Below are 23,638 nucleotides of genomic sequence, written 5' to 3' on the forward strand. Positions count from 1 at the left end.
AGGAAAATGTCAATCGCGAGTGTGTAAACACGAAAACGTGTTCGGCTATGTTCGGCGCTGAGAGTTTCAATAAAGAGAGAAGAGCAGTTGTATTTGAGGCATGAATATTCAGGCGGGATAATTATAGTTACTGAGAGCTGATATTTTGATATTTTAACAACCCTGTTTCCAATAAAGAGTATTTATAAAATAACTTTTTACCGATGAAAACTATTCTTTTTACTCTATTTGGTTATTATAGTTTATTATTTAATCATGGTTTGAAGCTTTAACAAATAAATATTTTTTTTTTTTTAAACTAAACGAAATTTAATTTATGATTTCAATGTATCCGGGATCATTTGTTTACGGAAAACAATTTTTCAAAAAATAATAAATAATGATTTTTTTTAAATGGTGATTGGAAATCGAAATCATTCTTTCGATATTTTTATTTATGTTTTAATTTCTATTTCAAACAAATTCATTATTACTAATCTAAAGTATTCCCTGGTATGTGACATAATTGTGGCACTTAGGTCAATTTCTCATTTATCAACGAAACCACAACACTGCATTCAACTCCCCCGTCGTACCAACCTTCTTCCTCGCCCAAATTCAGTGCATAACCCCCCGAACGACTGTGGTGTGTATGCATATAAGTATGTTAATAAAACTTAACAATTAAATGGAATTTTATTTGGTCTGATAATTTGTTTAATTGTTTTTTAATTGATATGATTACGATTTTTAATATATGTACACCCGGGGATCGGCTTCTCTCTGTTCATTTTTTTCGGCCGCGTTTCGTTTGTACTGCCACGTTGAGTTTATCGATGTGTGTGCTATTTGGAGAAATATAAAACGATAATAATAGGTTTTGCATTACCCGCCGCGAGGTCGGTTGGCGGCTTTCGGGCCTACAATCGCGCGCAACATAACAACTTGGAACAACAACCATCAATGAAAAAAAAACGCGCCGCTGCCGATTCGATCATTGATGGGGAAATTTTTAATAGAGTAGCTACCTCTCCCTCTTCTTGCTCTTCTATCTGTTTGATAAGGATGATACGTCAACCAGCGCTCGTGAGAGTGTTGAGTTAGTTTATGCTCTTTTTTGCTAAGTAGATAATTAAAGAACTAACCGACTTTAGCAACAGCAAAACCGTTCATGTGCATATGCAGAAGAACTGGATTTGCAAACACGTTGCAGAAGCTGTTTGAACTGCTAGGTAATATATGAAGTCTGCTAACCGACCTGCACCGTGCTGTATCGAAACGGGGGGAAGTGGGAGAACAAAAACCAAGAACTAATCAGATATTTATTCAAATCTGTGAACCATTGAGATGGGGGAGCTGAACAATTGCAGCGCAGAGAACGTCTTGATCGAATCGAAGACGAGGACTTTCTTAAGATGTCCAACAGGCTGGAGTGCTCAAGTTGACCGAACGGGCACGCAGGGAAACAGGTTTTAATAATTCAAGCCAACATTGATTTTAACTATTAAAAGATCTTTGAGCAAACTTTGTGCAAAATTGTCCTCCGGAGTTTGGTGCGGCTGGCAGTAGCACTCTGAACTACCCACGCCTAACGGGAACGATTCCGTTGAGAAGGGGTTTGTTTGATGGAGAGAGGCAGTCGGAACAGTTTGTTTCAGGTCGTCAGCTGTTTGACTTCGCTGAGGAAAAGCAGCTCGTCAAATTGAAACCAGTTGGGCCGTAGACTAGTTCAATGTTTGGGATGCATTTGAAACAAGGTTTTCTAATGTTTGAAGTATGGGTCTTATCTTCGAGCTCTACAGATTTTTGATGATTCTTTCATGATCTGACAATATGCCATGTCAAGACTGGATTACATTAAAATGCCTTCAAAAGGCCGAATTGTCGACAGAGAGCTTTGTCCTTAGGAGAGTATTTCTAATACGGTGTCAATCCAGAAAACGAAAAGTGTTGCACGTTACGAAAGAGCGTAACGAAAATGTTGCATTAAGATTTTTTACCAGAATTTCACATTATTTTAGGGAAGGAATCTGTATCGCAACAAGTAACCTTGCTTGTTTCCGCTAATTTTAGATGTAAATTTAAATGTGCAATCGAAACGTACTTCACATTAATTTCAGTATTCAATAAAAATGAATGTATGACAAAAGGTCGAAAAACATAAGGTCGAATGGACAAAAGGTCGAATGCCAAAAGGTCGAAAGGACAAAATGTCAAATTCATAAAAACAAATTTAATTTTTGAAAAATATAAATATTTTTTTTTAAATCTATACAGATATATTTTTGAAGTCAGATTTTTCAAAGGATTTAATGTGACCATGAAGGATGGATTGAAAAAGAATAGAAAACTTGCTACAATATTTAAGGCTCTGGAAAGCATCATTCCCGGTCGGCCATTTGACGACCATGTTTGTTTTAGAAAAACATTCAAATCTTGATTTAGAATGTTTCAATCAAAAAATTGTTTTCTTTATGGTGCTTGTTGAAGCATTTTACATATAGTGATTATTTTTTCATTTCATTTTTTTTATTTTTGAACCCTGAATTCAGAACCATCATTGACAGTTATAGCCCCAAAAGTGAAAGACACCATCTCGTCAGCTGTGTGCTATCTTGTGACATAGACCATTTTGGTCGAAAATGAGTTAATGATGACGTTTTGCTATACTTAACAAACACTACAAAATGCTTTAACCCGATTTTGGAAACTCACTTCCGTTTCCCGGATATCGCAATACACACTTGTGACATAGACCATTTTATCATCAAAATGATCGTGCACACTTGTGACACGTCATACATGTTGTTGGAAAATGTGGAAAATTTTCCTTGTTTTTCACAAATTTATGTTGATACACATTTTCTGAAGGCAATGCAATCTTTTGTTTTTGAAAATATACTGATTAAGTCGGTTAAACGATTGATATAAGTCTATTTTAGTTTGTATGGAAATTCTGTGCACACTTGTGACACGCAGTACAATTTTACTTTCAAAACACACTTGTGACACGTGCTTTTCAGATTTTTGATTACATAATAGACTGTATCTTTTAACTGGTGTAACAAAATTAGTTTAAACTTGGAGCGTTTGTTAAGCGATAGTATACGAACCGATTGCTTCAAAAAGTTTGGCTCTACCATTCATAGTTTTGAAAATATTTATCATCAAACTTTAAAAATCGATTTTCTCGAAAAGTACTAAATGGTCGTTGTCACAAGATAGAACACAGCTGACGATCTACCACCTTAAGAAGTAAGACTTTTTCATTATGCGGAACTGTTTATTTTTGAAAGAATGGAAAAGTCACTAAAATATTCCAACCATTATTTTTTATAAATGAAATAAAAACTTACAAAATATATCAGAAGTAGTATTTTAAAAAAGAATCGCTCATATTTGAAAGAATGGAAAAATCACAAATAATTTAAGACAGTCAAGAATATGTTTATTAAAACTAAAATTAAAATTTAAAAATATTTTAAGAAGCTGAATCTATTTTTGGAAGATCTGCTTAAATTTGAAAGAATGGAAAAACTAAAAAAATATATTTTTACAGCCAAGAATAGGTTGTTTTTACAATTAAAACTAAACTTCCAAAATATTTTAGAAGTCCGATATTGTTTAAAGAACTGCTCATGCATGAAAGAATGGAAAAACTCACAAAAATATTATGACAATCAAGAATAGGTAGGTTGTCGTAAGAATTAAAAAAAAATATTTGAGACGTCACCCTTTTTAAAAAAAATTGCTTATGTTGGAAAGAATGGGATAACTCACAATATTATTACAAAAACTAATATATTTTAGGGAATGGAAAACTTCTTAAAAATGGTTTGGAAAATATTTTATAAAAAAATATCATTACTTAAAGGGTGGATAAACTCACAGGAAAAAATCGGATTTGTCTGTAAGAAAAAAAAATTTCAAGAAAATTTTAGAAATGTATAATTATTTTTTTTTTATTTTTTTTCACATTCGATCTTTTGCCCTTTCGACGTTTTATCCATTCGACCTTTTGTCCACTTTCGAACTTTTGTTCATTCGACCGTAATGTCTTTCGACCATTTGGCATTCGACCTTACTTTTTTTTCTTTTTGAGCATTATGAGAATTGTTCTTGAAAAATGCCAGGCTTATGAAAATGGGTCAAAGATAGTTTTTCTTGTAAACTAACACGATACAAAGTCTAGAACCAGTCTACTGGACATCTTTCCCTCAACTATCCAATCAATTCTTAGAGTGCAAACAGGCTGTGTGCGATGTCACAATCAAACGAAAACTTTAATATTTTATCAGCCGAGTCCAGCTGCCGTTCCAGTTGTTCCATATCCCGACAGAGGAACATTCGATATTTACAGTTGAAGAAACTACCCCCCATTTCCAGCAACATTACAAACAACGAAACGGTACAACTTTTCCCCGCCCTCTCCCCCTCCCAGAAAACAGTCGACTCTCGAGCCAGTTAATAACAACATTCGTCAAACATTTCGTCCTCGCAGTAATGAGCGGTTGAAATGCAAGTCAACCTCATCATCATCACCAACAGCAGAAGGGACCTCCTTGCGTCACCTGGCCGACACCAATTGAAAACTACATTAAAACAAGAGCTGGAAAAAAATACAGTAAAAAGGTGCCACTTTTTTGCACCTTTCCTTCGCCTAAAGTGCTGCAACCGCCACCGCCAAGCTCGAGGTGTAATATATTTTTAATATTTTTCCACGCGATGTTCCGTGCCAAGTTGCCCATTTCGAGTTCTCAAGCCATCGCGCGCCGGTTTCTTCCGGTTCCGCCACTGGTACGACACAATCCGCTGACTTCTTCGGCAAGAGGAAACGGTGCTGGTTTTGACCTGTTAAAAATTAAAAAAATAAGTACAGTTGTTAGAAAACAAGCAAAATCACCGAGAATTGTACTCAGCTCCTTCAAAGTGAAGGCCTTTTTACCAACTGCGCTGCGCTCGCATCTTGGCAGCAAAGAAGCAAAGCACGAGCATGACTCTCTCATTCTCTTCTCGCTCTCTTCTCTCACTTTGTAGCGAACAGCGATGTGATGGTGATTATCAAATTTGTGCAATTGTGTGCGTTTCTACTTCATATAAGCTTTATGATTGTAATGAAAAATATTAGAAAAAAATATTTTGAGTTCAGCTCAAATCAAGAACACCTTACCCTAATGCATTTTATTTTCCCGCTTTCCCCGTGTGTTCTCCGCCACAAGTGGGCAAAGTGCAACTGCATTCTTACCACACCCCCACTACTCTCCTTTTGAGAAGGCACTTTTTATTCACACCAAATGAAACTTTGAGGTGGCACACGGCAGTCTTTCAACCATAGAAATGAAATATATTTTCCTGAAACTTGAGACACCCCCACCTTCTCAACCCGTTTTGTCAAGACGCTGCTCCGCAGCCAAAATAGATGCATTTTATGCATTTTCATATGTTGTTTGGTGCACCTACCTTCAACGTATTTTTTTTTCTTGACGTTTCGCCTTAAATTGCTCCTCGGGGAGGCATTTCTATATGTTATGTTATGCACTGTTTTTTTTTTTTATTTCTTGGCTGGTGTCAAGTTTGGAAATTTTCTTAACCCCGTTCTACCACCCCCGGAGAAACGACCTTTTTGGCATGTTAGATTCGGGCCAAGAACCATGAGCGCTTCTTGGGCTGGGCAATAAAATAATATATATTTTATAAGGCAGTGTATGCACTTGTTTAGGTGGACTGCTTTTGCTTAGCTTTTTGCTCTGGTTTTAGTTTGCTGTTATGGGCTGTGATTCAATTTCGGAAATGTCTAAATTCTTTCAGAAACGGGAGCATGACTTAGAGATGGCATTTGCATATAGATTTTAAGGTGGAGCTGAAATGTAAATGGTTGTGATAAAAATAAATGAAAAAATGCAGATAAAAATTACTCTTTTTTGTATCTACCAAAACAATATGTTTAGCAGAACTTCACCGAACCTAGTAAAATTCAATAAGGACTTAGGCTGATACTAATTGTATTATAAGTTTTTGTCCCTCGGCTCTGGTTGAGATCTAAAAACTAAATTTCAAATTGCGAGCCTTTTCTTCGAAATTTTGAGACAAGAAGTGCTTTATAAATCATTACAGTTATACCAATATCAAAAATGTGCAAAATATAAATAAATTTATAGAAATACGTTTTTTTGTCTTTTACAGATCTTTGTTAAAAAAAATTCAAAATTTGTGAAATGATGTAAAAGTTGTAATTTGTTCAAAATGCAAAAATAATCATTATAAAATGTATTCTAAATACACGGCGTGTTTGCTAGAACAAACTTTTCATAAAAAATAGTCATCGCTACTTTCAAAACTGTCTTATAGGAAATATTCAGCTTTTTTGAACAAGATGTTTCACTGAGAAATTTCTGATATCATTTTTTTGCTTTTTTTAAATTACTTCATTATTTATTGGAAACTTTTTAATAACTTTAGGAAACTTGTCAAATAATATATTTTTAATTTCAAAAAGTGTTTTTATTATAATATAACTGTTCTGATACAGGATGTTACATTTTCAAATCAGCGTTTTTGAGGACCTTTCATCATATTTCTAAGTTTACATTTAGATTTTGTTGGCAGGGTGCTCTTTTACGGAAAATTAAATAATGTCATTTACTCATCAAAATATTAAAAATAAGACAAGAAACAATTTTGTAGAAGGAAATAAGACCTTAACAATCTCAAACCTGCAACAAATCGAATGTATCAGCTAAATTAAAGCACACTGGTGAAATTTGTACTCCAAATGTATGTAAATTCTATTCATTCTTGTTAAAATTATGTTTTTTTAGAATTTCACGGTTTGATACATTTCTTGATACTCGCGTAGTGCGCAGGCGTTACGCTTTGTATTTCGTCGATTTCTCAAGCACGGCATAATATTTTTGCATTCTTTTTGAAGCAATTTATTCGTCTTGTGCCAATCTACAACCAGCATAAAAAGATTGCAAAAATATTATGTAGTTTTAAAGTAATCGGAGAAAACATAGCGTAACGCCTGCGCACTTTGCGAGGTTTAACTGTAAATCCCACATATATTCAAAAATTCAATTATAACTAAATTTTCAAAAGGTTTCGCGATTTGCAACCTTCAACAAAGTTGTTTCTTGTCTCATTTTGCACATTTTGATGAGTAATTGACACCTAAACAATCATTTGACAAGTTTCCTAAACTGTTAATTAAAGGTTTCCAATAAAAAAAAGAAGGAATTAAAAACAAAAATCTATCTCAGAAATTTATAGAAAAAAATATTTCGCTCTTTGAAGCATTAAAAAGCTGAGAAAATTTCCTTTTTCCACTTTTGAAAGTAGCGATGACTATCTTTTCTTCTAAAAGCTGCCCAGAAAACACGTCGTGAATACACAGAAAAAAAAATGTAAATTTACCCAACACTGAAACGATGTTTTCAACGTAAACATGCTCAATGTAATTTTGAAATTCATTGTAAAAGGATGTTTCGCATTTAAACAACCTTATTGTAAAACGAGATTCAACGTAATGCATGAATCACACTTAAATGGAATTTTTGTTCCTGAGAAATCAATAATTTGAAAATATGAAAAGCATGTAAATGCTCTTTTGATGTAAAATTTTGCTAACGTAAACGCATAAAGCATTTAAATTTCAACTTTGTTTTGAGAATGACAGCTAAGCGGATGACGACAACAAACCATTCGTTGCCGTTCAGTGCAATGTTATGAATGGTTTGCGCTAATCAAAATAATGTTGTTTGTGGATAGAGTGCCCAATTTTATGAAAACAATCTCGAAAAATGTCATGGTGGATGCAAGTATTCCGGGAGATTTGAAAAACAATGGATGCTGGTGAGGGGCAACTTAAAAATAGTCGCGGACGGCATCTATTTGTTAATTTAGCAATTAAATGGTTCAGCTTCGAAAACTTCAGTAAGTATTCTATTTCTTATTTAAAACTAATTAACTTTCGTTCATCTTTAACTGCTTTTGGCTGGTTCCGCTGCCTAATTGTGGAAGTATTACATCAAATTTAATTGAATTTGTTATTCTTTTAGAATGCAACGGAACAGCCAATCACAGAAGGCCCGTTATTGTTAAAAAAAGGATCGCGGTCTGAATTTGTGGGGGGAGAGCTTAACAGCTAGCCTTCATCGCAGGGGTCGCGGCCGATTCCTCGGTGTATTTGCCCTTGTCCTTGGAAAACGCCACCCTGCGTCCAGCGACGGCGACCCAGAATCCTCTTGCGAACCTTGTTCATCTTCAGCTTGACGATCAGACACATGAATGGGTGCAAACCGACGTACACGTTCGTTCCGTTGGCCTTCTTACGCTGGATCCGCTCAATGTGAACGACAACCTTCTAACGGTAAACCTGGAAGTTTTTGCCGATCTAGTTTCCCTTGTAGTGGCCACACACAACCTGAAATTCGTCGTCCTTGCGACTGGGATCATGCGGATGGTGTACTTCTGCTTCATCTCCTGCCTGAAGACAAAGGGTGAGCAGTATCTGGAGCGAGGAACCTTACAATTTCACCTTGGCACGCTTGGCGTGAATCACGCCAAAACTAACCAGTTTAACTTCATGTGCACTGATGGAGAGCCCAGATCAATGGAACGGAAAGGCACCGTATCTGGTATTTTTTCCAAGACAGTAAAATACGGGGCACTTAAATTATGGATCGTTACTGCTGCTATTTTTATATGCTTCAGCGGTAAAAAAAAATCTTTAATGTTTTTGTGATCATTGCTACGAAGAAAAACTGTCCAAAAGACTGCTACGAAAAAGAACTGTCACAGTTGTCGGAGTTTGCATTCATGTGCACGGCTATCTTGGCATACTTATGATTAAGATATTTTACAACTCCGACAAGAAATGCATTCTTATTTTAAAACACAGCTTTATCCAAAATTGAGTTTTTTCTCAAGCTTGGGAGTAAAATTGTTTGTGAAACTGGAGCAAAACCTAAAGGATTTTTCCCCTTATTTTTCCCAAATTTGAACTGTTCTAGTGCTTTTTTATAAACTATTGTCTTTTGTATGTTTATAGGACCTATTAAAAAAACTCTGGATTTAAAGTTTTTGTCATCCCTTCAATGTTGGACCGAAAAATCAGGGGGCAAGAAAAATATCATTAGAATCATTTTCAGCATGTTCAGGTTGATTTTGAATTTTTGAAAATGTTCGATGTTTCGTATCGCTATATGTTTTTTTTTCGCTATAATTTTTGTTTTCGTCAAATCTTACTTTTTTTTAAACTGATGATTGAAAAACAACTGAACTAGTGTAAAATTTTAACGAAAAACCTGTTTCAAAATAGGGTGACAATAAAAAAATCGAAATTAGGGTACCCCCTGATTCGATTCCTTAGGTAAAAATAAGTATCTGTATCACCCAACATTTTCCAGTATGAGATTCTTGAAGGAAATTCAATTCCCTACAACTTTGTCGAAATGTGCAAAACGCTCCGAGTCTGCAATCACCTGCCGGCTAAATTCTGAAGCGATGTTTTTCATCATACATTTTTGCGATTTTTTCCATACAAACTTCAACGATCTATGGAGACACTTATCTGCTTAAAGATTGGAACAGTTTCTTACTATTGCCTAAGGCATCGAACCAGGGGATATCTCTTGAGGTTTTCCAAATTTCCAACTTTTCTTTTCACCCTACTGTACAAACATGCTCCTTGTGTTGCAAGAAGAAAAATAAAATATTTCGTTTAAAATTCAGGGTTACCCTAAATTGGGTAATTTGAACTCCGAAAAAAAATCAACATTTTAGTTTACCGGTCTATTCATTTTCAATTTCATTGATTGCCAAACGTCAAGCTTTGTTTATAGCATTTTTGACGTGCTCGTAAAAAAGTAAATTTCGGCGAGCGGAACATTTTCCAGCTTTCCCGGTATAATTCCATCGTTTTTCGTTGTTAAACTAGCAGTTGAGTAAAGTTCACGACGATGCCGGCGCTCGACGAAATTAAATCCTCCTGGGCCGATGAGGTCGAGCTGGACTCGGGATCGCTGCCGCCGCCGACGGAGATCGTCGAGAACGGCCAGAAGGTGGTCACCGAGTACAAGTACAAGGACGTCAAAAAGGTGAAAGTGGTCCGGACGTACAAGATTACGCGGCTCGTCGTGCCGAAGAGTTTGGCCAAGCGCAAGAACTGGACCAAGTTTGGCGACTCGGCCGGGGCCGAACCCGCAGACGACGTTCGTATCGAAAGACATTTACATGCAGTTTGTGAGCAACAAGGAGGAGGAGCAAAAGTCCGGCAACGCGCTGGACTCGCTGAAGAACATTGCCAAGTGTCGTATCTGCGAGGGTGAGCATTGGTCCGTGCAGTGTCCGTACAAGGGCACGTCGTACGAGGCGGGCAAGGCAAACCCGGTGCCGGCGGCTCAGCCGGAGTCGTCGAGCGCGCCGATCAAGAGTGGCAAGTATGTGCCGCCAAGCATGCGCGACAGCCAGAAGGCGGCGCTGGGTGCGAATCCGCGCGGCCGTGACGACACCACGGCGATCCACATCTCCAACTTGTCCGAGACGATGACCGATCCGATCTGGAGGAGCTGGTGAAGAAGATTGGGCCGCACAGCAAGCTGTTCCTGGCCCGCGACAAGAACACCGGCCTGTGCAAGGGTTTCGCGTACGTGCACTTCAAGTCCCACCGCGACGCCGCCACCTGTTGGCCGGATTAGCAGAGTACCGACGGCAGCAGGGAACGCGAAAAGGAGGGACGGATCCGGTTAACTTTGCCGGAAATAAAATACGCGCGAGTAACAACAAAATGTGTCTTTATTGTTGCGAAGCTGGCTTAGAACTAACTGTGTGTGACGTATCACTTTTTCTCTTGAACGGCTGCGCCGTTGTGCGCAGGGTTGCATCCGCGCACGTCACCTCAAATAGGGTGGTTCAACACTCCTCCTCGCGGATTCATCCCTGGGCTCCTTCGTCGTCCAGTTTTGGCACCAGACCCATTGCGGCAGCGAACTTCCTGACTTTGGTTGATCCAAGTGGTTTGGTCAGAATGTCCGCGATCATGTCCTCCGATGCGCAATACTCCAGTTTGATGGTGTTGTTCAAGCACAACTCCCGGGTATAGTGATACCGCGTGTCAATGTGCTTGGATCGTTTCTTCTGTTGATCCAATGCAGCAAAATCAAGGCAACTGCGGTTATCCTCGAAAATCACTGTTGGCCTCAACTGTTTTTCGTTGATGTCTTCGAGCAAGCTCCGCAGCCAGACCGCATCTTGAGCTGCTTGGGAGAGTGCGACGTACTCGGCTTCCATGGTTGAAGTTGAGACGCACCCTTGCTTCTTGCTCGTCCAGTTCACAGTCGCACCTCCGAGGCGGAAAAGGTATCCGCTGCACGACTTCCGATCAGCTGAATCTCCCGCCCAGTCCGCGTCGCTGTAGCCCACCAGTTTGAAGTCTTCAGCTCCTCCTAGCACCAGCTGGTGATCTGCGGTGCTGATCAGGTATCGCAGAATCCGTCGTGCCTCCGTCCAATCCAGCTGCGATGGGCAGCTTACCTTCCGGCTGAGTATTCCAACGCTGGCTGCTATGTCCGGGCGAGTGTGTGTCGAGAGATACAGCAGCGAACCGATCAGACTGTGATACTCTTGGTTGTCGGCTAATTTCTTGCTGCTTCCGGATACTTTGAAGTAACCTGGATCCATCGGGAACTTGGATCCCTTGGCACCGTCCATGCCGAAGCGTTTCACGAGTTTGTTGATGAACGCTTGCTGCTTCAGGGCGTACACTCCAGAGGTGTCCTTCGCGATTTCGATCCCAAGAAAGAGACTAATGTCACCGAGTCGCGTTATTTCCAGTCTTGATTGCAGCTCTCTCTCGATTCTGTTGATCGCCTCCTCCTGATTGCAGGCAACAAGGATGTCATCTACGTAAATGAGTAGAAACATCCAGTCCTGGCCGACCAGCTGCTTGTAGATGCACGAATCCGACTTGCACTGCTCGAAACCCAACTGGGACAGTATTCCCGTGATCGTCTGGTGCCAGACTCGCGCCGCTTGTTTGAGACCATAAATGCTCTTGAGCAGTCGGCACACTTTGGTCTGCTTCTCCTTGTTGGCGAAACCGGGTGGTTGCCGCATGTAGATCTCCTCGCTGAGCGATCCGTAAAGGTAGGCGGTCTTAACATCCAAGTGCCTCACGGACATCTTCCGGTGACCCGCTACCGCCAGCAACACTCGAAAAGATGCTTGCATGGCAACCGGAGCGTAGACTTCGTGGTAATCGTAGCCGTAGCGTTGCGAGAAGCCTTGGGCTACGAGCCGAGCCTTGAATCTTGCGACTTTGCCATCTGCATCCTGCTTCTTCCGGTAAACCCACTTGCAGCCAACAATGTTGCGATTGGCTGGGGGTCCACGAGCTGCCAGGTGCGGTTCGACATCAAGGACTTGTACTCGTCTTTCATTGCTCGTACCCACTCCTCCTTTTCGGAACAACGTACAGCCTCCTCGTACGTCGCTGGTTCGTCCTGCTCCATCACCACCAGGCCGACTTCGTAGTCCTCCAGTCTGGCCGGCAGCTGTCCTCGCGTAGATCTGTCCGGCAGCAATCGCAGCTGTTGTCCTTGACCTGCTGGCTCTGTATCCGGTGCTCGCGGTGCGGCCTCCAGCGCTGTCTGGTGAGCATCCGCCTCGCCCGGCCCAGGTGGGTCACCCGGCGCCGCCGCCTCTTGCACCGCTTCTTCGCCGTTGAACAGATCCTCGGCGGACTCGTAACCCTCGAAAGAGTCATCATCAGACAGCTCGTTTCGCACGATGGACTCCATCGGGGACACTTCTTGATCTTCACTGTTGTGCTTCGCTGATTCACTTTTGAATTCACTGCACTTTCGCTCGTCCGGCATACGCAAATCCTCGACAAACTTCACATCACGACTTATCGTCACACGTACACTTTGTTTGTCGACAAAACGGTATGCTTTGTGTTCGTTCGAGTATCCCACAAACACTAGTTTTCGCGCTTTCACGTCCATTTTCTTCCTTTTCTGTGCGGGCACCTGCACCCACGCCTCACTCCCGAAGATCTTCATGTGCTCTAGGCTGGGTTTCTTCCCGTACCATTTCTCGAACGGACTCATCCCAATCGACCGTGACGGTAGACGGTTCTGGATGTAGGTCGCCGTCAGCACGGCTTCGCCCCAGTACTTCGGCTCCAACTCTGCGTCGCGCAGCATACACAGACACGCCTCCTTGAGGTATCGGTTCTTCCTCTCGGCAACTCCGTTCTGCTGCGGAGAGTACGGCGCCGTGAACTGGCTCACGATTCCTTCTCGGCGCAGAAAGTCCTGCAGCGCCTTGTTGACGTACTCGCCGCCTCCATCGGACCGAATGACGTGCGGGGTCTTTCCGATCTGGGTCTTGCAGAACTTGACAAAGTTTTCGATCTTGCCCGCAGCGTCGGACTTGTTCCGGATCAGGTACACGAACGTCATTCTGGTGTAGTCGTCGATCAGCGACAGGTAGTACCTGTTTCCGCTCGGGGTTTCCTCCATCGGGCCGCTCAAATCCGTGTGCACCAAATCCAGCTTGTCCTTCGTATCGTGCACAGACTGCTTCGGGAATGGAGTGCGAGACATCTTTCCTTCCATGCAGCTGCTGCAGAGCGTACGTACGCCGCAGTCCTCAACCTTGATCCCTTCCGCAAACTTCCCCGGAATCGCTTGAACCACCTCTTGATCACGGTGACCGAGCCGACGATGCCAGGTGTGTTGGCAGTTGGCAGTGTGGCTCCTCTGCACTGTGATCATTGCTTGGTCCGGAGTGCACAATCGGTAGAGGCTTCCGTGGCGAGTCCCTTGGGCTGCTACTACTCCTGCACGGTTCCGGACTTCACAGCGTTCGCCGTTGAACACAACTTCGAATCCTTTCGCTGCAAGTGTGCTCACCGAAATCAGTCCGCTGGTGAGTTTGGGAACGTAGAGGACGTCGTGGAGCTCGATGTCGACCGGATTTCCTTCACCGTTGACTCCGACGATGGTTCCGCTTCCGGTGCCTCGAACTTCCGCCTTCTCTCCGTCAGCGAGCGTCACGCTGACGCTCACCTTCTCTTGAAGCGCCTTGAAGAACCGCTTGTCGCCGGTCATGTGCCGCGACGCGCCGCTGTCGACGTACCATTCTGCCGATCCTCCGTGACCGGCCATCCAAGCGAGGGGTTCGTCCGAAACGTCTGCTTGCTTCGCCTTGACCTTACCCTCCTTGCTTAACTCTGGCTTCATGTTCGTCGACTCCTCCTTCTTCCGTTCGGGGCACTTCCTCCAAAAGTGGCAAGGCTGGTGGCAGTGATTGCAGAGCTGCTGTTGCTGCTGCTGCTGTTTGTTGCCACCCTTGCCGCCCTTTCCTTTGTTTACGTTCGAGCGTAGAGCCTTGTCTCCGCCCTCAACCGCGCTTGAACGTTCACGCCGCTTCTCCGCCTCTGCCATCAGGCTGGCCTGCAGCAGATCCGACGTGATTTCCTCGACAGGCCGTTGCTGAATGGCCGTGACGAGCGGATCGAACGAGTCTGGCAACGAAACCATCATGAGCGCCACTCGGAGTTTGTCCGGAATCTCCTGGCCAGCATCCTCGACTCGTTGCACCAGCTCGTTGAACACCTGGATGTGCTCCTCCACCTCGCCGCCCTCCGGAAGGTCCAGCCGGGCCAGCTTCTTGAGGAGGTACACAACGGAACGCTGGTCGTGGTGGTCCTTCAACTTCTCCCAGGCCTCCTTCGCTGACTTGCACGTTTTTATCAGCCTAGCCTGGTTGTCGTCCACCCACAGGCCAATCGTCGCACGCGCCACTTCGTCCTTCTCCACCCACTGCTCCGAGGGAACTTGCGGCTTCTCCTTGGAGATTACTGACCACAACCGCTCCTTGATGAGCAACATCTCCATTTTAAACTTCCAAGTGTGGTAGTTTACGCTGGTCAGTCTGGGAAGGGCGTAGCGCTGGTCCGCCATCTTGCCGGAACTTTTCACCAATCGTCCGGCTTCAACTTTTTCCTCAGCTTCCGCGCGACCGAACTCCTCTTCCGCTGCGTTCCTGGGCACAAAACCTGTTGGCCGGATTAGCAGAGTACCGACGGCAGCAGGGAACGCGAAAAGGAGGGACGGATCCGGTTAACTTTGTCGGAAAATAAAATACGCGCGAGTAACAACAAAACGTGTCTTTATTGTTGCGAAGCTGGCTTAGAACTAACTGTGTGTGACGTGTCACTTTTTCTCTTGAACGGCAGCGCCGTTGTGCGCAGGGTTGCATCCGCGCACGTCACCTCCAATAGGGTGGTTCAACACCACCGCCATCGAGCTACTCAACGGACACGGCTACGACCATCTGATTTTGAACGTGGAATGGTCCAAGCCGCAGAATCCGCCATAAACGGGAAGCGCACAAGTGGACGGTTCTTTTTCTTTAGTGTAAGTGGATTGTGAGGAATTCGATGGATGATGAAGGGAAATAAAAGGAGAGAGCGGGGGAGTGATGACCCGTAAAAAAAAGGTTTGTTTATAAATATTTGGGAGGGCTGTTTGCTGTTACCCACAGCGTCGCCTACTGCGATCGTTGAAAAATGTGTGTGTCGGAAGTGTGACCTCGACTGAGAAAGTCCATCCCGCTAGTGATCTATCTGACGAAATTGAGAACTGTTTTGCTGGCGGATGGCGCTGGTGGACAACCCGTCCGTTGGTGCAGTGTTTTTTTTAGATATACGGTGGCGAAAGCGGTGTTGCCGGAAAAATAACGCTGGCGCACGGAAAGGCCGGAGGCAGCAACGGGTGGTCACATTTAAGGGTAAGTTTTTTGGAATGATAGTGAGACGTTGCAGAATTACGTACTAATATTTGATAGACCTCTCTCTCTCCTCCAATCTGACAAAACCAAAGTTCTATCAATACGCCCAAGACCAACAACAAAAACAGCTCAAGCAGATGCAGCAGCAGAAGCCGCTCAATATGCTACAGGACAATTAGATCATGACGATGGCAGCCCGAGTAACGACTTTGCGATTGTGTTCCCCATTGGTGAGTTGACGGGGGGGACGTAGATTTCATTGGAAATTTACATGTTTTCAAAGCGGTTTTTGTTCTGCTCAATTACATCGGAAGGCATTTAAATTTCCAATGAACATAACTTAAATTTACATCATTAATGACGTGCACTTTTGGTACATCATAAATGATGTAAATTTACCGGATTTTTTTTTTCTGTGTAGTTTACTAGTTGTTTTAATGAGAACTTTAACTTTTTGTCAATAATTATTGTTTTGTTCGCTGATTTTGTTTGTCTCTTAATTTTTCTCGAATGCTGAATGCCAGTTCTAAAACAATAGGTTTCACTACTGGTCTCTTTTTACGCGTTGCGTTACGTTTTGCTAATCTGTTGATTTCTCCGAAACGACGCAACATTTTTGCAATCTTTTAAATGCAATTTGTAGATTTTGTTCAGATCTACAAAACGCATTTTGAAGTATGCAAAAATATTGTACGGTTTAAGAGCAATCTACGAAACAAAAAGCGTAACGCCACCACGTAAAAAGAGGTTTGTTTGTAATATATTTCGTTATGGGCACTTGAAAATTTTCGAACAAATATTGATTTCCTGGTATCTCAATAATTTTTAAAAATCTAAAGCTGATTTTTTTATTTTCCATTGTTTACAAAAGCTTATGTTCAAAGATCATAGCCAAAATAATGATAAATTTATTTTAAAATTTCATATTTCGATTCCAAAGCCTTTCTTCAGTCCTCACGGCGAAAAGGTTTGTTAAATAAATATTTTTCACGATTAATGTTGCCTTGCCATCCTAAGTTTTCAAAAATCTGGGCTCGGAGAACAAATAAGTTTTGTTTCAAGATTTCACTATTATTCGAAATATTATTGTTAGCTACACCAAAAGAAAACATAAAAGAATGGAAAAAATAATGCCTTATCGAAATGTTGAAGTTAAATTTTTAGATTTCTTTAATGAAAAGATAGATCGTTTACAGAAATTGTAATATATTGTTTAAAGCAATAAAGAAATTTAAAATTTGTAGCAAGTTGAGTAACAAAAAAAAAGTTCAGTTAATTTATGTGCATTGTGTTGAAACCAACCCTAATAACCAAACAGAAGCAAATTTCAGTCAAGTTACATCGAGCAAGTCGAAGGATATGCCACAAAATCAGCTTCTTTCTTAAGAAGCTTCTCCCACTCTCATTGTTATTCTTCATTTGGCTTGTTTCTGCAAAAGAAAATCAACCCGAAGAAAATGCAAATTATCGCGCTTCGATCAAACATACATTTCACACCAGCAAAAGAAAAGAAAGTGGCACATTTATTATATTATATGCATTTTTGGGTGCACAACCAGTAGTGCAATCAAAAGGGTTGCAAATGCAATTTTGTGTTTTGTTGCCAAACATGGTCCTTTTGTGGGGGTTTGATTGATTGTACTGATTATATTTGGCTGGCGTTTGTTGTCCAAAATAAAGCCATAAAAAATAACCACATCACAGCAAAGTGGCATTTGCAACCGAAAATACCCATAAATAAGTGTCTACAAGAAATACCAAAACGTACGAAAGAAACACCACACACACACTCCCAAGAAAACGTTTAGAATAATAATTTTCTTCCAACAGCGGAAATTATTTTCCACCTACACCTTCCTCCGGCGGGAGTCCGCCGACGACGATGCACCTTTATAATTTGGGTCATTTATGCAATCGCGACTTGCAGCAGCAACGCCACCGTACATTATGCAATTTATTTTGGGGTGTGCAATTTTCTAAGTGTGATTTCGGTGTCCCGATAGCACACCGAAAAAACACATGTTTCTATTATTTTGGCTGCCCGAGGACCGGGCAAGCAAACTTCAGGAAGCCATAAATCCACCACACCGTGGTGGAAGCAGAATTTTCGGCCCAACCCGTCTAATGATAAGACAGAGCAGTTTTCCCGCCAAAAATATTCTAAATTGAGTTATTTCGGGGTAATTGGTGAAATTTTATGATCATAACTACCTTGGTTCTCCCCCTGTGTATGGTTTAGTCAAAGACCGGAAAACATTTCTTCGCCACCGAAAACCGCTTTACATCATTATTGTTGGCCCGGCCAGCCTTTAATTTCTTTCCTGTCAGCCCCCGAAAAATTCCACCCCCACACAGGCGGCAGCGACTGGAAGCGGTTTAGTACGGAAAATTGCTAACCTCTGGCAACGCGCTTTGCTCGTAATGATTGAATATTATGCTAATTTTGGTACCGGTTGCACAGCTAGCTAAGACTTGGAATGGTCAGACGTGGTGGGAAAGGTAGAGAACTGATTTTAAGAAAAGATTAGGAAATATCTTAGTTGAAATTTGCTGTATATGACAATCTACTCCAGAGAAAAATACACATTTTCTTTAAAAAAAAACCATTTCACTTTTCAACACAAAAATAAGCATCTTCATTTTTTTGCACAATTTCACATTTTTAGTCGCCATTATAACAAATTCCAATTTCTATAATATTTTTGTGGTGGAATGAGACTTCTACTGCACAATAATTTGAAGCAAGAAGGTTGAATATAATTCATAAAATTAAGCTAGATATTTCAAACGATTTTAAAATTCTAATTAAGATCCAGTTTTGAAGTGATTTTTTTAATTTTACATATTTTTTTCATTTAAAAACATTGTCAACAGTCGAAAAACCTCAAAATTGCTGCTATGGTGAACTTATGATGAAAAATAGCTTTTCAGGCTTAAAAAATGTATGCAAAAAAAATTCACAACAAAAAAAAATAATAATCGCTACGTGTCCTGAGACCTGGGTGTATATTAAATTTTGCATTATTCCATGAAATTTTATATAATATTACACCCTGAAATATGTAGCCCACCAGTTTGTGAAACCTACTTGATCAAATTGTCAAGCTAATATATGCGTTTATACTTTCCGTTCTTCATCGGTCTTATGGCCGAGCGGGCTCAGGTGTCAGTCCTTACTGTTGGTGCTGGGTGTGTATCCCGTCTAGTGCAACTTTTTTTTGTGTTTACAAAAACTGCAGTATGTATGTGTCTTTTTTCACAAAGGTTATGTGCATGCTTTTGCATGAGATTATACCATGGGATTTTTCGCTGTGATACTACACAGAAAAAAAAATGAATTTTGGAATGTTGAAAATTTAAATTTGGTAGGTTGAATATTACCTCATTTTTTGAGTAATATTACATAAAAAATGTGTAAAAATGTGAACCTGATGAATATTCATCAAAAAATGGTGAAAATTCATAATTTTCTGGGGTAAAATAAATCATTTTTTTGCCACAAAATCTGTCACCAATTCCTGATGAATATTACCATCATTTTTTTTCTGTGTAGAAGATAAAATCAACACCTCATCTATTAAAAAAAACACGTTATAACCATTTAATCATAATTTTATGTCCATTTTTAATATGCAATAAATCATAAAAAAATATGTTGTGTTTCGAGCAATAGTTCTAATTTTTAAATTATTCCAAATAACAATTTTCCTCGATTTTGGCAAAAAACTTCTCTTCGATTCAACCTATTTTAGCTCTCTTGGACACAAAAAAAAGGTTACAGGTTTGACTTTTAAGCAAAAATAATTTGATGATCTGATGTAACGATCTAACCAAACATTTGGAAAGGTCGTATGAAACTTTAAAATGTCATTTTGACAGTTCCTGGACCAAAGAGGCTACGTCTAAACATATTTTGATCGGATGCTATGTACAAAATATTTTTTTTAATAAAATAGATTGTTTTTGATAAATTTGTAAGATTTCAACAAAAATATTTAAATATTTAAAGGGTTTAACTCAGCCGAGATCACTGCTTTGGTATCAGAAACAAATCGTGTCGGTTTGTGTGATTATTTTTTTTATTTAAAATTATTCATTCTGTTACTTGTCATTTTTCCAAAAAAAAATAAGCATTACAATAAAAATGTGTAGGTGGTTATGTCACACATGACCAATTTGACAAAGAACTTTGCATACAGCTTTTTTTAAATTTTGGGCTTGATTCGGAAATTTAAAAAATAATTTAAGAGAAAGCTTACTTTTTAACATCGAAAATTAGACTAATTACACAATTCGACAAGGTTGAATTTGCTATCAGTGAACGCTTCAGTTTCGTCAAGGTTGAGGTTGAGGTTGAGGTTGATTTGAGCTCCCTGAACATGCACCAATCGACAGAATTTAATTTTAGTGATTTCTCTGCCAATAAATAAAATTGTAAATTATTTGTATAAATAGTATGGAATCATCTCAAGTAATTAGTATTCTGTCAATTGGAGCGTGTTCAGAAAGCCCAAATCTATCATACCTTGATGAAACAGAAGCGTTTACTGACAACACCTTCAAAAATGTTGAGTTGTGTAATTGACTAGATATCGTTAGTTGTAAAATTAACTGCTTGGAAAATATTTTAAAAAATTAAATTTTCTCAATTTCAATGTTTGCAATGCTTTATCACAGCAACTATTTATCCGATTTTAAAAGTTCAATTTAAAATTCTTGAGAATTTTCTATTTTGTGATATGGGTATCAAGTAATAGAGAATTTCTCATTGATTTCAATTTTATCATCATTTTTTAGAAAATAATCTAAATTTTCACAAAAATAATTTCCTTTTTTTTGCAATGCGGGTATCAAATGATTCGAGAAATTATCACAAAACTACTTGGAAAATAATTTAAAAAAATCAATTATCTCAATTCCAATTTTTGCAATGCTTTTTCACATCTCTTATTTATCCGATTTTAAAAGGCCAAAATAAAAATTATAGATTATTTTCTGTTTTGTTATATGGGCATCAAATTATCGAGAATTTGTTATTGATTTTTTCGAAAATACTCAAAATACACAAAAATACGTAATAAAAAATCCTTTTTTTTACAATGCGGGTATCAAATGATCGAGAAATTATCTCAAAACCACAAATTTTCGAAAATTATCAGAAAACTACGATTTTTTAAAAACATACTTTAAGTTGATTTTTTTGTAATATAAGGTAAAACGTGGTTGCAGTGCGTGGCCGAATGGTTACGCTGTCCGCTTTGTAAGCGGATGATTCTGGGTTCGATTCCCATCTGCTCCAACCTTCCATCGGATGAGGAAGTAAAATGTCGGTCCCGGCCTTGGTTGTTAGGCCGTTAAGTCATTCCAGGTGTAGGAGTCGTCTCCATGCCATAAGTACAAACAACACACCAAACCAAGCCTACTCCAGTGGAATCGGTTGGACTCGCAATCCAAAGGTCGTCAGTTCAAACACTGGGGTGGAAGGTTCCTTGGAGTAGAAAGAGGTTTGGGTGCTCTCCCCATTCAAGCCTTCGGATTCCTAGGTTCGAGCAGAAACTTGCAATAGAGACCACAAAAGACCCGGGGGTCGTTAATGTGGATGGTTTGAAGGTAAAACAGGGTATTTTTTAGCAATTGATAGCATTTTTTAAAAAAACCTTAAAAATTTCACAAAACTACGTATTTTTGAAAAAAATACTTAAATTTTGTAGGACAGCCAAGAAGGTTAAAGCTGCCAGAAATAAATGTATTAACAACAACAACTTAAATTTTGAGATTTTGTGGTATGGTTATCCAATGATCGAGAATTGTCATAGATGTCGGTAGTAATAGCATTTTTTTTAAATATTCAAAATTTATATAAATTTTAGAACAATAACATACATTTTCTGTTTTCTGGACAACTGCTAAAAATGTATAGAGACTTGTATGGACGAATCAATGATGCAATGTGCCATCGTTGGTTATATGAAATCCCCAAAAAAAGTTTAAGCCATATCAAAATGTGCAAATAAAACTCACAAAGAATTGATAAGCGACTTTTAATATTCTTAAAAACAAATTATTTCTCTCACTCACTCACAAAATTGTCTTAAATTTTTCAAAATTTTCTTATCATCATTTATATCCTGAATTCCAACTTCAAACTCCTTATCGCTCCAATCTACCATCCCACGCCACCACCGATGGTGGCGTCCTTCGCAAATACCGCCACATCAAAAGCCGGAAGTGGCGTTTATTATTTATTCATCCTTCTAAAACCGGACCACTTATTACAATACTTGGTCGTCCCACCTTACCCTCCACCCACACCCAATTGACCACCTCCTCCCTGTGGCCCTGTGTGACGTCGTTTACCCGGTAGTGTTTTGCTTGTTCCCATTTTATGCAAATTGATTTTTGCATGCATTTTCTCCACCCGCACGCTTTCCACCCAAAATTGCACTGTGGTGGGTGGAAATACGCGCCGCCTGGCTCGGGATGTCAGAAAGTTATTTTTTCCCGTTCGCGTACCTCTACTGCTTCCTGGCTGTTCTTTTTTTGCACAGAACCTTGTTATCCTTTTACACCGGGTTCTTGTTCCGAGGAGCGGTTGGTCTGGCGGGGGTAGGGGGGAGAATGGTAAATTATTTATGGGAAAACATTGTAGAATCCATATCTAAATTTATATATCTTAGATTATACCCGGTTGTACTTGCTCAATAATAATTCACTGGATGACGGTATTTTTTTTTTTTTGTTTTTCGCTTCGCTCGTTGAAGAAGCGGAAAAGGAAAATGATGGAATTATATTTCCACGCGCGGAAAATGACAACCCAGAAGGCGAGTTTTTGTTTGTAAGAAATTCATGGAGAAATAGATCTCGAAATTTAGTAGTTTATGAATATTGAAAAAGGCATTTTAATCACGTCTTTGGTGATCATCTCTTCAAATACGAGAATAATGTTGAGATAAAAGAGATGCGCTTCAGAATACTATGATTTGCTTGTAATTTTCTAATTTACATTTTTCAAATAATTGATGCAATATTGTTCACGCTATAGATATGTACGTAAAATTCTGTTCCAGCAATAAATAAATATTTCACCGCACTAATGGCTTTCCTTTTCTCCATCTCATTACAGGTATGCAAATCTTCTGGTTTTCCACGATGGTTGTGCAACATTTGGTTGTATTTCCGCCACATTTGAGTGAGTAATACGGTGGTAATAAAATTCACGTAGAACCCGCAACCCGTTACAGCAGGGAAAGTAGCAATCGCTTTACAACCACGACTTCCCGGGCGACAATGTTGGGCACAGATCACAAAACTGTAACCAGATCTCGTTTGTGGTTTTCTGGCAATTCATCCATCGACAGCCTAACGGTTTGTAGCAGCGGAGATCTAGCACAATGCTGTCGTTAAAAAAAATGGTTGCAAATAAATGTGTTATAAATAATGAGACGGAGCGGCACTTACACGGTAAACACAAAAGCACCAGCAGCAGCAGGAGACATGAGACACGGGAAGAAACAGCATACCGAGCAGCATACAATTTTATGATTGCACAACAACTCTCAACTACGACCGACTCGACTCGGTTTGATGGTGGCGAGAGAGCCCCATCTAAGATTTATTGATCGTAAAAACATTACACATTATTATTATTACGATGACGGGCGTCGATACAGCTGGATCGGGTACCTGTACCTACGGCGTACAGACTTTTTGGAAGAGTGCAGTTTTATGAAACGCGATGAAAGGTGCATCCATCAGACACAGCGGGTTGTTGAGGTCGATGTACTTTGGAACAATTTCAGAACTTTTTGATTCCAAATTTAAAAAATAATCAAATAGATTTTTCCAAGTACAGCAATTCTTG

The 23,638-nt window shown here is 40.1% G+C and overlaps 1 protein-coding gene and 1 pseudogene across 2 annotated transcripts in view; both read left to right on the top strand.

Annotated features, from left to right (window-relative positions):
• Positions 1 to 23,638, top strand: part of LOC120425581 (protein bric-a-brac 1-like) — a 364,434-nt gene that overhangs the window by 219,201 nt on the left and 121,595 nt on the right. The window lies entirely within an intron of this gene.
• On the top strand, positions 9,828 to 10,691 carry LOC120429535 (eukaryotic translation initiation factor 3 subunit G-like; annotated as a pseudogene).

The sequence above is a fragment of the Culex pipiens genome, chromosome 3 (assembly GCF_016801865.2).
Source record: "Culex pipiens pallens isolate TS chromosome 3, TS_CPP_V2, whole genome shotgun sequence".
Classification (NCBI taxonomy): Eukaryota; Metazoa; Arthropoda; class Insecta; order Diptera; family Culicidae; genus Culex; species Culex pipiens.